The sequence below is a fragment of the Saccopteryx leptura genome, chromosome 3 (genome assembly GCF_036850995.1).
Source record: "Saccopteryx leptura isolate mSacLep1 chromosome 3, mSacLep1_pri_phased_curated, whole genome shotgun sequence".
Taxonomy (NCBI): domain Eukaryota; kingdom Metazoa; phylum Chordata; class Mammalia; order Chiroptera; family Emballonuridae; genus Saccopteryx; species Saccopteryx leptura.
Genome location: NC_089505.1, coordinates 220278283 through 220294209, shown reverse-complemented (window position 1 = coordinate 220294209; position 15927 = coordinate 220278283).

Here is a 15927-nt window from a genome sequence, read left to right as displayed (position 1 = left end):
AGATCTCATTTAATAAGCGTATATAGAAAAATTTCCCTTTGCATTTTTTTATATACAGTGGGTCCTCACTTAGGACATCTCGACATAGGACGTTTTGAGTCTAGGACAATCACTCCCATAAAAATTTTTAAAAATTGAGACAAGTCTTTCGGCATAACCCTTAGCGTTGTACTTACCGATTATGTGGTTGAACTAGTTGGGTTACTTGTGGTGGAAGAATATTCAGTATTCTTTTTCTGTGGCTTTGTTGTTTTTATGTTCTAGATTATAATTTTACAACTGTGTTAGAATTAGGTAAGTGACTTAGAATAGGGTGTGTTTCAACTTACACCAAAATATGGATTACATCACTGTTGTAGGAATGGAACTGTGTCATAACCTGAAGACCCCCCTGGAAACCCTTTGGCACAAGCTATTCATTTAAGAACACCTTTGGACAGGTAAGTGCTTTAAATTCTCAGTGTAGATTAAGAAACAAAAGTATATTGTGAATGGGTCCATGGCCCCCAAGTTAATGACCTGCACCCACAATGGCCAGGTTACTCAGGACAGAATCAGTGACTTTGTCAGTGTGTTTGCTTTGCACAAGAAGAACCCTCAAAACCCAACAACATCAGCAAATCTACAAACCCTTCTCTCTTTTCCCTTCAGCCTCTGCTCCTTGCTTTTCAAAATCACATTGTGTTTTAACTATTAAATATTTATTGACTCTATAAATCACCTTTCTACCTAAGGATTCATTTGTTTCCTGACTATCTTAAGCCTCTGGCTTTATTTATGTGAGCTGTGGGTGGCTTTTGAAGTTCCTAAAGGCTTTGAAGCTGAGAAAGAACACAGTGTCAACATCCAAAATAGCAAGTGGTAGGGAACTTTGTGAATAGGTTAGGGGAATGGAAAATTTCTGGGGTCTAGGAGAGCAAAAACTTTCATGCTTTAAAAGGTTGAAAGAAAGAATATCGCTCCCCCATCCTCCTCTCTTCCACCTTCCTGCTGAGGACTGGGTCCTCAGGGCCCTGACATGTGGCTTTCAAGGGAGCCCTTTCCCTTCTCAAATGCTCTTGGACCATGCCTTCAAAGTCAGGCTGAGAAGTTAACGTGATCAAGTAGGACTTGCCGAAGTTTCAAGGAAACAAACCTTCAGACCCCAGCAGGTCCCTGAGCTAAGACCTGCCATTACTCCACTTTACAAATGAGAGACTGCTATTATTATCTCCATGTTGTGGGCGAGGGGACTCAGGCATGGAAAAGGCAAATAATGTACCCAAAGTCATGCCAGAAGTAAGTAGCAGAGCCAGGATTTGAACCCACAAACTGCACTCCCAGCACTGAACATGCTGCCTTTCTAAAAAATGGAACCTAATTCTGCAAACTGAAAACTGCCTTTAGTTTAGGAAATAAATGAGAATCAGCCCTTCCCACACTCAAAATGGGATATCCTCTGGGATATCAGAAAGCAAGCATATTGAAATTTAGTCTCCACTTACTTGACTCTTCATTTCGAAAAATCAGAGGACTGCCATTAATGGGCAAAGAGAATTTTGCCAAAGGCACCAGGCTATAACCAGGCTGGGACCTAGGAGACTGTGTTCTTTATTCAAGACAGTGCTTCACCGCAGGATTCTGCTCTGGAGTTTTCCCTTATAAAACACTCACTCCGTCTTACCTTGGGCTCAGAAAATATAGACCCCATAGGTGCAGATTGGAGGACTGGAGCTAAGGACCAGCAAGGAAACAACTAAAAATAAAAGAATGTCATCCTTCTCATGACAACAGGCCCATTGCCCAGATGAGCCTTGGTGATAGAAGTGGACTTGAGCTGCCTCATTGTCACAGACCACACAAGCCCTACTTTTGAGGCTGGCTGTCCCACAGGCTGGTTGTTCTGCAGAATCCAGATCCAAGCCAGTGTCCTTTGCATCCTAGTGCACTAATATGAATGACCATGTCACGTCCCTCTTTCTTTTTATTTTCCTTTTTTTTTTAATTGAAAGGAGCAGAGATAGTGAGACAGATTCCCACTTTCACCCAGACCAGGATCCACCCAGCAACCCCATCTTGAGCCAATGTTTGAGTGCCAATCTATTTTTAGCCCCTGAGGCTGATGCACCTCAGTGTCGGGGGCCACATTCAAACCAAGCCACTGGCTGCGGGAGGGGAAGAGGGAGAGAAGGGGTAGTGGCAGGGGGGAGAAGCAGATGGTTGCTTCTCCTGTGTGCCCTGATTGGGAATTGAACCCAGGGTGTCCATACTCTGAGCTGATGCTCTATCCACTGAGTGACCAGCTAGAGCCACGTCCCTCTTTCAAAACCCTCAGTTTCAAAACAACAAAACAGGGTTGTTCAGGCCCTTGGGATTAAACCCAAGCCATTTAAGAGGGCCTACTCTGTCTGCGGCCGCCTCTTGGGCCTCTTCTCAATGACACCATCTGCTCACGCCACTCCAGCCAAACTGGCCTTGTTCCAAACCCCACTTCTTCCCTACCTGAGGCCTCTCCCAACAGCTACTCCCTGGAGGGCTTTACTCATTGCCCTTTGCCTTCCCCACTCTTCACCAGGTTGACTCCTGTTCATCCTTTAGGGTTTAGCTCAAATGTCACTTGCTTTGATCTTTTTTATTCTGGACTGTATTTCCCACTTGCCCTTGTTCTTTTCTTTAGAGTACATCTCACCCTGTCTAATGGTTTATTTTTGGTTTCTGAATTCCCCAAGCAGAGGACAGCTCCATGAGGGCAGAATGTGAATCAATTTTGAGCATTAGTGTTGTATAGCCAGCCCCTAGCACCTAGCACAGAGCTGCTACACAGTAGCTGCTTGAAAAATATCTGTTAATTAGTGCATTCCCACCATGACCTGTCTGACTCTAAATTGCTCCACCTCCCTCAGAAGTATGATTTTGTAGTACTCTCTCTTCTCTGCTCTTTTCCACCCTGGTCTTACTCCCTCTTTCCCAAAGTTCTGCTCTTTCCCCTTCCAAGGGTTTTTGGCTTTTTGACTGCTCTAGTGTCTCAAATCATCCCTTCCCAGCCTCCCTTTGCAGCCCTGATTTTCATGGTCCCAGTCATCGCCCCAACTACTGTCTTATGGGCAACTCCTGTCCCATTTCCTGGTCTTCTGGTTGAAGTCCCAAGCCTACACCAGGCTTTTCTGTGCCTACAGTGAGGCCTTTCTGTCCTACTAAGGAAAATCACAGACCCATACAGACTAAAACCACAAAAATTTATGGTTTCTGAACCCAGTTGGACTCTAATTCCTTTAGGCATTCTCTGAAAAACAAATAGAACAATACATAAAATAAGAAAGAAGGAAAGATTACCAGTAATTCCAATCTGAAATGAATCACTGGTGCATTTTATTGTTTTCTCTTCTACTTTTTATTTTCTAAGGAAGGCATGGAGTTAGCCTACAAACTCAACTGTATTCCACATAGTTGAGATGAAGCCAAATACACAATTTTCTGTCCCAGTTTTTTCTTCAACTACACTATAAGTATCTTCCCATGTGATAACTAAGTCTACATAAATGTAAAGTTTGGGAGTTGCCTAATAGTCCATCATGTGGATAGAGCATGATTTATTTTACCATTTCTCTCCTGCACTGTTTCCAATTTGAAGGCATTATACAAATTTCTTTAACAAATGTCTGTGTGCATAATTTGTTTGCATTTATAATTATATCCTTGGGAGAAATCTGGAAGAGGAATTCCTGAGTCTTTGGCTGTGAATAGGTCTAAGGCTCTAGATGAGTCAGAGGCTATGAGAGCTCCTAGAATTCTCTGGCCCGAATGGCACACTGGGCGTACTTCCACTTGTCCCCGGGGCAGCTTCTCCTCCTGTTCCCTCCAGCAACTAGCCCTTATGCACTGTATGTTCTGGTCCCCATCATATTCTTTTGAACAGATGGTTTTGTTTGTCAGAGAAAATTTACATTATTAGGCATAGAATTAAGTTTTCTAAGCAGCTGACCTTAAAAATAGGAAGGTTTTCTGGATTATCCTAGTGGGCCCAATGTAATCACAAGGGTGCTTTAAATGGGAAGAAGGAGGCAGATAAGGCCAGAGAAAGTGGGCAGCCTCTAGTCTAGAAACTCCAAAAGGTAAGAAAATGGATTCTCCCCTTGGGTCTCCAGAAGGAACACAATCCTGCCAACACCTTGATTTTAGCTCAGTGAGGCACATATCAAATTTCTGACATCCAGAACTGAGAGAACTGAAAGTTTGTGGTTATTTTAATACAGAAACTAAGTTTAGCCTGACTAGGTGGTGGCGCACCAGATAGAGCATCAACCTGGGTCACGGAGGACCCAGGTTCAAATCCTTAAGGTTGTAGACTTGAGTGCAGACTCATCCAGCTTGAGCACAAGATTGCCAGCTTGAGCATGAAAGCATAGACATGACCCTATGGTTGCTGGCTTGAGCCCAAAGGTCACTCACTGGCTTGAACAAGGGGTCACTGGCTCAGCTTGAGCCCCCCCCCTCAGTCAAGGAACATTTGAGAAGCAATCATTGAACAACTAAAATGATGCAACCACAAGTTGATGCTTCTCATCTCTCTCCTTTCTTCTTTGTCTCTGTCTCTCTCTTTTGCTAAAAGGAAGGAAGCCAGGAAGGAAGGAAGGCAAGAAGGGAGGGAGGGAGGGAGGGAGGGAGGAAGGAAGGAAGGAAGGAAGGAAGGAAGGAAGGAAGGAAGGAAGGAAGGAAGGAAGGAAGGAAGGAAGGAAGGAAGGAAGGGAAAGAAAGAAAGAAAAAAAAAGAAAGAAAGAAAGAGAGAAAGAAAGAGAGGGAAGTTAAATTTAATGGGGTGACATTGATCAATCAGAATACATAGGTTTCAGGTAAACATCTTTATAGCATTTGAACTGTTGATTATATTGTGTACCCATCACCCAAAGTCACATCATTTTCTGTCACTATATATTTGTTCTTCTTTACTCCCCTCCCCTTGGTAACCACTTCACTTTTGTCTATGTCCATGAGTCTCAGTTTTATATCCCACTTATGTGTGAAATCATATAGTTCTCAGCTTTTTCTGATTTACTTATTTTACTTAGTATAATGTTATCAAGTTCCATCTATGTTGTCATAAATGTCACTATGTCATCATTTCTTATGGTTAAGTAGTATTCCATTATATATATATATACACACACACATGTACCACATCTTCTTATCCAATCCCCTATTGAGGGACACTCTGGTTGTTTCCATGTTTTGGCCTCCGTGAATAATTCTGCGATGAACATGGGGGTGCATGTGTCTTTGTGTACCAGTGTTTTCAAGTTTTTCAGGTAGATACCCAGCAGAGGGATTGCTGGGTCATATGGTAATTCTAGTCCTTAGTTTTTTGAGGAACCACCATATTGTCTTTTAATTTGTGTTGTTTTAAGCCACTGAGTTTGTGGTAATTTGTTACTGCAACAATAGGAAACTAATGCAGAGTTTATTTTACAATTCTAGTCTTATTGCTGGGAACTCCATTTCTCCATCCCACTCACTGGCTATGTATTGCAGAGGCTTATTAGACATGCCTCGTCTCAATCCAAGCTCAATAAGCTTAACATTATACATAGAGGTTATTACCCAATAGGATTCAGACTCTTAGCTAAGACACTTTTGGGCACCATTTTTCTTTTTCTCATTTTGACAAATGCTAAACATTGACAGTCTGAAATTTTGGAAACTTGGGCAGCCATGTAAATATCTGTCAGAAACGAATAGATCGTTTTCAGGAATGTCCAGAGCATTACCTTGTGACAACTCAAAAAATGCTCTCAGTTTTAAGCTGCCCACATTTTATAATATTCTTAAATTATTCCCTTTTAAGTGTGTTGTCTTGTTACACCATCTAAAAATCATAGATTTGTTGGTTTTTAGCAAATAATGTTATTTTCTACGAAACTGCACTTTCGTGTCCAATGCTCACTCTAACCTCATAAGTACTTGCTGTCCAGAGATATCAGCTTCCTGGACTGGAAGAGAATCTGCAAGATTATTTTGGAATAGTGCCCACAGCAATGCCCATTTGTGTTTATATAGAGTAATATTTTAAATAAGAGATTGAGAGTTTTATTCTGCTTGTAAAGGAGAAGTCTAAACCACTACTTCTCTTTGGAACAGAGAGGTAAAACAAGCATGTGTCTGATTCCTATGCTGGCCCACAGAGCTTCTTTGGCAAATATGGCTTTAAGTCAGCTAATCCTTGAAAAGTCTTTATACTGACTAATTTAGAAGCAGGGAGAACAAATGTGGGAGTATAAATGTACTGTACGGCATTGAGTGAGAGCAATCATGTCTGCCAATGAGCACTCGGTTGTGTTTCTGAGCACCCAATGCTGCACTGACTCTCTTTTAGAGCAAGCTTCCTGGAGCTTGTCTTGCCACTCCAGCACAATGTGCTACGTGGCTGGAATTCAAATTTGGAAGGTCGGAGTCTTGCAGGATCTTAGAGATCATGCTCTTCAGCCTCATTTTATGGGGGACCAGAAAGTGACTAGCCCAACGTTACACAGTGAGGGCTGAGCTACGCCTCACCTGACACAGAAGAAGGGTAGGTAACAGCACCAGCCCACCTCACCCCAATTCTGGGCTTCCTGAGACTCTGGTGATCACCAGCAGAAATATGAGGAGCGACTTACCTTTTTAGGTGAACAGATGAACAACATTCTTATTCTTTTGATAGGAGTTCAGCATCGTAGTCATTTGCTATTATAAATAAATGAAAAAGATAAATATGAAAAGGAAACAAGGGTTTTAATCACAGAAAGATATATCATTGTCATTTGGGGGGCAGTTCCTTACTTTTGACTGAATTATGAACAAAACTTTGGTACGCAAGACACATAACTCTCTTTTTGAAAACTGCTGGAGCTGCTCTTCCTCGTCTGTCAGGAAAATGACATGACATTGAGGGGAAAGAACTAAGCGAACATTTCTATAGCAAATGCTAACACTAAAAATAGTGTTTGGAGTGAAAGTAGGAGAAGAAGAAATAATTCCCTTCATTGCTTTCAATGAAGTGGGAATGATAAATCCACTGACCATGCCTGTAAGGCAGATTTGGAGATTTCCTTAAAAGACATGGGATGGGCCTGACCTGTGGTGGCACAGTGGATAAAGCATCGACTTGGAAATGCTGAGGTTGCCGGTTCGAAACCCTGGGCTTGCCTAGTCAAGGCACATATGGGAGTTGATGCTTCTAGCTCCTTCCCCCTTCTCTCTCTCTGTCTCTCCTCTCTCTCTCTCTCTCTCTCTCTCTCTCTGTCTCTCCCTCTCCTCTCTAAAATGAATAAATTAAAAAAAAAAATTAAAAAAAAAAAAGACATGGGATGGTGTCTGCTGACTTGGTAACTCCCTAAACAACTGTTAGTCATTTTACTACCATTCCTATGTTTCTTACCATTCTAAATATTTGTGAGTCTGATTAATTTCATCTCTCCATGACCATTTTTTTTATAATAATTTTATTTTTTTAATGGGGTGACATCAATAAATCAGGATACATATATTCAAAGATAACAAGTCCAGGTTATCTTGTCGTTCAATTATGTTGCATACCCATCACCCAAAGTCAGATTGTCCTCTGTCACCTTCTATCTTGTTTTCTTTGTGCCCCTCCCCCTCCCCCTTTCCCTCTCCCATTCCCCCCTCCCCCCCGTAACCACCACACTCTTATCAATGTCTCTTAGTTTCACTTTTATGTCCCACCTACGTATGGAATAATGCAGTTCCTGTTTTTTTCTGATTTACTTATTTCGCTTCGTATCATGTTACCAAGATCCCAACATTTTGCTCTAAATGATCCGATGTCATCATTTCTTATGGCTGAGTAGTATTCCATAGTGTATATGTGCCACATCTTCTTTATCCAGTCATCTATTGATGGGCTTTTTGGCTGTTCTATGTCGTGGCCACTGTGAACAATGCTGCAATAAACATGGGGCTGCATGTGTCTTTACGTATCAGTGTTTCTGAGTTTTTGGGATACGTACCCAGTAGAGGGATTGCTGGGTCATAAGGTAGTTCTATTTTCAGTTTTTTGAGGAACCACCATACTTTCTTCCATAATGGTTGTACTACTTTACATTCCCACCAACAGTGTATGAGGGTTCCTTTTTCTCCAAGCCTCTCCAACATTTGCTATTACCTGTCTTGCTAATAATAGCGAATCGAACAGGTGTGAGGTGGTATCTCATTGCAGTTTTGATTTGCATTTCTCTAATAGCTAAAGAAGATGAGCATCTTTTCATATATCTGTTGGCCATTTGTATTTCTTCCTGGGAGAAGTGTCTGTTCATATCCTCTTCCCATTTTTTTATTGGATTGTTTGTTTGTTTGTTGTTGAGTTTTATGAGTTCTTTGTATATTTTGGATATTAGGCCCTTATCTGAGCTGTTGTTTGAAAATATCATTTCCCATTTAGTTGGCTTTCTGTTTATTTTGTTATCAGTTTCTCTTGCTGAGCAAAAACTTCTTAGTCTGATGTAGTCCCATTCATTAATTTTTGCTTTCACTTCTCTTGCCTGTGGAGTCAAATTCATAAAATGCTCTTTAAAACCCAGGTCCATGAGTTGAGTACCTACCTATGTCTTCTTCTATGTACTGAATTGTTTCAGGTCTTATGTTTAGATCTTTGATCCATTTTGAGTTAATTTTTGTACAGGGGGACAAACTGTAGTCCAGTTTCATTCTTTTGCATGTGGCTTTCCAGTTTTCCCAGCACCATTTATTGAAGAGGCTTTCTTTTCTCCATTGTGTGTTGTTGGCCCCTTTATCAAAAATTATTTGACTATATATATTTGGTTTTATTTCTGGACTTTCTATTCTGTTCCATTGGTCTGAGTGTCTATTTTTCTGCCAATACCATGCTGTTTTGATTGTCGTGGCCCTATAATAGAGTTTGAAGTCAGGTATTGAAATGCCCCCAGCTTCATTCTTTTTCTTTAGGATTGCTTTGGCTATTCAGGGTTTTTTATAGTTCCATATAAATCTGATGATTTTTTGCTCTATTTCTTTAAAAAATGTCATTGGAAGTTTGATGGGAATTGCATTAAATTTGTATATTGCTTTGGGTAATATAGCCATCTTGATTATATTTATTCTTCCTAGCCAAGAACAAGGTATATTCTTCCATCTCATTATATCTTTTTCGATTTCCCTTAACAATGATTTATAGTTTTCATTATATAAGTCCTTTACATTCTTTGTTATGTTTATTCCTAAGTATTTTATTTTTTTTGTTGCAATCGTGAAGGGGATTATTCTTTTGAGTTCGTTCTCAATTGTTTCATTGTTGGCATATAGAAAGGCTATTGACTTCTGTATGTTAATTTTGTATCCTGTGACCTTACTTTATTGGCTTATTGTTTCTAGTAGTCTTTTTGTGGATTCTTTGGGGTTTTCGATGTATAGGATCATATCATCTGCAAAAAGTGATACCTTTACTTCTTCTTTTCCGATATGGATGCCTTTTATTTCTTTGTCTTGTCTGATTGCTCTGGCTAGAACCTCTAGTACCACATTAAATAAGAGTGGAGAGAGTGGACAACCCTGTCTTGTTCCTGATTTAAGGGGGAAAGCCTTCAGTTTAGTGCCATTTAATATGATGTTAGCTGATGGTTTATCATATACAGCCTTTATCATGTTGAGATATTTTCTTTCTATACCCATTTTGTTGAGAGTCTTAAACATAAAATTGTGTTGTATTTTATCGAAAGCCTTTTCTGCGTCTATTGATAAGATCATGTGGTTTTTGTTCTTTGTTTTGTTGATATGGTGTATTACGTTAACCGTTTTACGTATGTTGAACCATCCTTGAGATTCTGGGATGAATCCCACTTGATCATGATGTATTATTTTTTTAATATGTTGTTGTATTCGATTTGCTAGTATTTTGTTTAGTATTTTAGCATCTGTATTCATTAGAGATATTGGTCTGTAGTTTTTTTTCTTTGTGTCATCCTTGCCTGGTTTTGGTATGAGGGTTATGTTGGCCTCATAAAATGTGTTTGGAAGTATTGCTTCTTCTTCAATTTTTTGGAAGACTTTGAGTAGAATAGGAACCAAGTCTTTGAATGTTTGATAGAATTCACTAGTATAACCGTCAGGGCCTGGACTTTTATTTTTGGGGAGGTTTTTAATAGTTTTTTCTATTTCCTCCCTGCTGATTGGTCTGTTTAGGCTTTCTGCTTCTTCATGACTCAGTTTAGGAAGTTTGTATTGTTCTAGGAATTTATCCATTTCTTCTAGATTGTTGTATTTGGTGGCATATAGTTTTTCATAGTATTCTACAATAATTCTTTGTATATCTATGATGTCTATGGTGATTTCTCCTCTTTCATTTTGGATTTTATTTATTTGAGTCCTGTGTCTTTTTTCCTTGGTGACGCTTGCCAAGGGTTTGTCGATTTTGTTGATCTTTTCAAAGAACCAGCTCCTTGTTTTATTGATTTTTTCTATAGTTTTTCTGTTCTCTATTTCATTTATTTCTGTTCTGATTTTTATTATCTCCTTTCTTCGGCTGGTTTTGGGTTGTCTTTGTTCTTCTTTTTCTAGTTCCTTAAGGTGGGAAGTTAAGTGGTTCACTTGGGCTCTCTCTTGTTTGTTCATATAGGCCTGAAGTGATATGAACTTTCCTCTTATTACTGCTTTTGCTGCATCCCAGAGATTCTGATATGTCGTATTTTCATTTTCATTTGTCTGTATATATCTTTTGATCTCTGTGCTTATCTCTTCTTTGACCCATTCATTTTTTAGAAGTATGTTGTTTAGTTTCCACAATTTTGTGGGTTTTTCCCCCTCTTTTTTACAGTTGAATTCTAGTTTCAAGGCTTTATGATCAGAAAATATGCTTGGTACAATTTCAATTTTTCTAAATTTGCTGATATTGTCTTTGTGGCCCAACATATGGTCAATTCTTGAGATTGTTCCATGTACACTAGATAGAAATGTATACTCTGTCGCATTGGGATGAAGTGTCCTGTAGATGTCTATCATATCCAGGTGTTCTAGTATTTCGTTTAAGGCCACTATATCTTTATTGATTCTTTGTTTGGATGACCGATCTAGAGCCGTCAGCGGTGTATTGAGGTCTCCAAGTATGATTGTATTTTTGTCAGTTTTTGTTTTAAGATCAATAAGTAGCTGTCTTATATATTTTGGTGCTCCTTGGTTTGGTGCATATATATTAAGGATTGTTATGTCTTCTTGATTCAGTGTCCCCTTAATCATTATGAAATGACCATTTTTGTCTCTGAGTACTTTTTCTGTCTTGTAGTCAGCATTATCAGATATGAGTATTGCTACACCTGCTTTTTTTTGGGTGTTGTTTGCTTGGAGTATTGTTTTCCAGCCTTTCACTTTGAATTTGTTTTTATCCTTGTTGCTTAGATGTGTTTCTTGTAGGCAGCATACAGTTGGATTTTCTTTTTTAATCCATTCTGCTACTCTGTGTCTTTTTATTGGTAAGTTTAATCCATTTATATTTAGTGTAATTATTGACACTTGTGGGTTTCCTATTGCCATTTTATAAATTGCTTTCTGTTAGTTTTGTATCTAGTTTGATTCTTCTCTTTTGTTTTTCTATTGTTTGTTTTTGTTTTTTTGTATTCCATACTTCTTTCTTCTGTTGCTACCTTTTTTAAGTCAAGTGTTTTTGTGGTGGTTTTTTCAAGGGTGGTTACCATTAAGTAATGAAAAGGGTACCTACCATATTCATTGTAGTACCCTTTCTTATGAGTATTTCTGCGCTTCATCATCCTTTGCTACTGTTAAACTTCATCTTTTCTCCCCTTTTTTTTTCTTTTGTTGTCACAGTTTAAGTTTGGTTTTATTGTTTTCTTGGTGGAGCTGTTACTTGTGGTTTTGTTTTCTTTAGCTCTTTGAATCTGGTTGGAAAACCCCCTTTAGTATTTCCTGGAGTGGGGGCTTTCTGATGATAAATTCTCTCATCTTTTCTGTATTTGTGAATGTTTTTATATCTCCTTCTTACTTGAAGGATAGCTTTGATGGGTATAGTATTCTTGGCTGAAAGTTTCTCTCTTTCAGGGCTTTGAATATTGGGGTCCACTCTCTTCTAGCTTGTAGAGTTTCTGCTGAGAAATCTGATGATAATCTAATAGGTCTTCCTTTATATGTTGTATTCTTCTTTTCCCTGGCTGCCTTGAGAATTTTTTCTTTGTCATTGGTTCGTGTCATCTTCATTATGATGTGCCTTGGAGTGGGATTGTTGGGGTTAAGAAAACTCGGTGTTCTGTTTGCTTCTTGAATTTGAGGCTTTAGTTCTTTCCACAGGCTTGGGAAGTTCTCATCTATTATTTGTTTGAGTATATTCTCCATTCCATTTTCTTTCTCTTCTCCCTCTGATATACCTATTATTCTTATGTTATTCTTTCTGATGGAGTCAGACAATTCCTGTAGGGCTTTCTCATTTTTTATTATTTTTGAGTCTCTTTCTTCTTCTCTCTGTTGTGCCTCAAGTTGCTTGTCTTCTATTTAACTAATCCTATCTTCTATCTGGGCTGTTCTATTAGCTAAGCTTGTTCTTGTTTTTCAGTTAGTGAATTGAGTTTTTCATTTCTGTTTGATTTGTTTTTATAGTTTCAATTTCCTTGGTAATATATTCTTTGTGATCGTGGAGTTGTTTTCTGATTTCCCTAAATTGCCTTTCTGTGTTTTCTTGTATATCTCTGAGTATTTTTAAGATTTCTATTTTAAATTCTCTGTCATTTGGCTCCAAGGCTTCCAATATGTTAAATCTTTTCTCCATAGATTTTTCCACATCTATTTGTGATACCTCTCTATCTTTTGTATCCATAATATTCGATTTCCTTTTTCTTATTGGCATCTGAAGGTGGTCTTGTTGATAGTGTTAATTAGAATTAATAAAGAATAAAAAGGAGAAAAAAATAATAATAATAAAAGAGAAAAAAAAAGAAAAAAAAAAGGAAAACACTCCACACACAAAAAAAGTAATAATTTATTATTTCCCCCTTTTTTCCTTCTTCTCCTCCCCTCCTCTCACCTCTTTAGGTAAATATCGTGATGACCTGTGAATTATATTATGCTAAATGGAACAAAAACTGCCTATAACGAAGGGCCTGATTTGGGGTGAAGAGTTCAAGGGGCAAAAAAGGGAGTAGGGACCTACTAAATGCAAAAAAAAAAAAAAAAAAGAGGATATCTTAGACAAGCATAAAATGATTTTCTTGTAAGTGATGGTTGACTAAGAGATATAATGAGAGGGATAAGAGGGAAACAGAAAAAAGGAGAGAAAAAATAATAATATTTAAAGAAGAAAAAAATAAAAATAATAAGTAAAAATCTGTTGTTTTAAGTGGAGCGAAGACTAAATACAATGGAGACTTTGGGTTGGGAGGAATGCTAGTGAGTTAAAAAGCAATGTAAAAAGTACCCAAAATGCCACAAAAACAAACAAATAAAGGAAAACCAAGAACAAAAGCAGAAAAGAAAAAAAAAGAAAAAAAGAAAAAAAAAAAAAACAACAAAAAAAACACAAAAAAACTTGAGTCCCAAATTAAATAATTTGTTTGTGATTGAGGATTAAATGGGAGGAAAAGTAATAGGATTAAAGAAGAAATGAATATAAAGGAAAAAATAAGAAAAAGAGAGAAATGAAGGAAGAAAAAAAGGAAAGGGAAAAAAAACAGAAAGAAAACAAAAGGGGAGAGAGTGAGAGTTAAGGGTTTTGGAGTGTAACCCTAAGGGAGAGTAAGGATGAAGAAAAGAAATAAAATGTAACACTCATGGGTAGTGTAGTTCAAGACAAGGGTAGCATAAGATGGGCAGAGAATAAAAGGACCGAGGTGGAGGAAATACAAATAATAATAAAGGCAATAAGAAAGAAGAAAGAAACAACAACAACAAAGAATTAGTGGAACAAGTTATAAAGTCTGTGTATTTTTCTTGATTTTGAGAGGTTAACTTCTTCCTTTTTCTTTTCTCTCCCTCTTCCTGGTTGGTGACTCTGTACCCCAGGTTCTGCCCCTGTGTCACGCTTAGGTAGGGATTTGCAGTTGATGGGATTCTATGGCAATGTCATAAAATTGGCTTTAGTCTCGCTGGTAGTCAAGGCTTGTTGGCATTTGCAGAGTCCAACAGTGAGAGAGTTTGCTTTCCTGGAGTCTCTCCCCTAGTCTCCCCTTCCTGAATTAGCAGCCTGGTGATCCAGCTATGAGGCTGCCACTGCTTCTGTCTGGGGAGTAAGAGGCTCAAAGAGCTGGGAAATCCCCACTCTATCCTCACTCAGCGCAAGGCTCTGGGTAAGGCTCTGGCAGTCAGAGCCTCCAGCGTAATCAGGTGGGGCTGGGAGTCAATTGTTGTCAAGGTGACTGTTCAGCGCCTACCATTTAGTTGGACCACTCAACCCAGGCTTTCCACAATTTGTAGCCTGTTTTGGCTGGAAAGAAGATGCACTATTGCACTATTCGCTGCTTGCTGTATAGATATTAATATCTGCCAAGTCCCTCTTGTTAGGTATATCCCTGAGTATGGAGGCTCTGTCAATCAGAAGTTGCCCCCGCCCCTTTAGCGCAAGGCACTGAAAAATATTATGCCTCTTGTCTTGGATTGCTGAACTGGGAGAGATCTTATCAATTAGAGCCCTGTGGGTGCGCAGATTTTGTGGGTTAAGCTAATTTCAGTGATTGGATCCGCAGCTGTGCTCCAGAGAGTATTTCAGGCTGCCTGTGCGCCCCTCCCCCAACGCTTGATTGTTAGCTTGAATGGCTGGGTGAGGTGCCCCACCCACGGAGAAAATCTCCTGACTAGGAAAGACAGGTTTGGCGCCCCTCCCGGCGCGCGCGGCTTCTCAGTGCACGCCGGTGGTGGCCTGGACTCCCCGGACTGCGGCACGGGGCGTGCACGCGGCTTCTCAGTGCACACGGTGGTGGCTGGGACTCCCGGGACCGTGGCACGGAGCGCGCGCGCGGCTTCTCAGTGCACACGGTGGTGGCTGGGACTCCCGGGACCGTGGCACGGAGCGCGCGCACGGCTTCTCAGTGCACGCCGGTGGTGGCCGGGACTCCCCGGACCGCGGCACGGGCAGCTGCACGTGTGAGTTGACTCACCCCAGGCGTATTCCCTCCTCGGCTACAGTCCATTCGCTTTCAGTGTGTGTGTGGAACTCCGGGATGCTCCGAGGATAAATTTATCTGTTTCTAGTTGATAAATTTGTTGAGATTTTGGGGAGATCTGTCGGACGCAATGCTCATGGCGCCGTTTCCCTGACGTCACCCTAGTTCTTCTTTGATCCATTCATTTTTTAAAAGTATGTTGTTTAGTTTCCACATTTTTGTGGGATTTTTTTCTTCTTTTTTGCAGTTGAATTCTAGTTTCAAGGCTTTATGATCAGAAAATATGCTTGGTACAACTTCGATTTTTCTGAATTTGCTGATGTTGTTTTTGTGGCCCAACATATGGTCAATTCCTGAGAATGATCCATGTACACTGGAGAAAAATGTATACTCAGTCACTTTGGGATGAAATGTCCTGTAGATGTCTATCATATCCAGGTGCTCTAGTGTTTTGTTTAAGGCCACTATGTCTTTGTTGATTCTCTGTTTGGATGACCGATCTAGAGCCGTCAGCGGTGTATTGAGGTCTCCAAGTATGATTGTATTTTTGTCAGTTTTTGTTTTAAGATCAATAAGTAGCTGTCTTATATATTTTGGTGCTCCTTGGTTTGGTGCATATATATTAAGAATTGTTATGTCTTCTTGATTCAGTGTCCCCTTAGCCATTATGAAATGGCCATTTTTGTCTCTGAGTACTTTTCCTGTCTTGTAGTCAGCATTATCTGACATGAGTATTGCTACACCTGCTTTTTTTTGGATGTTATTTGCTTGGAGTATTGTTTTCCAGCCTTTCACTTTGAATTTGTTTTTATCCTTGTTACTTAGATGAGTTTCCTGTAGGAAG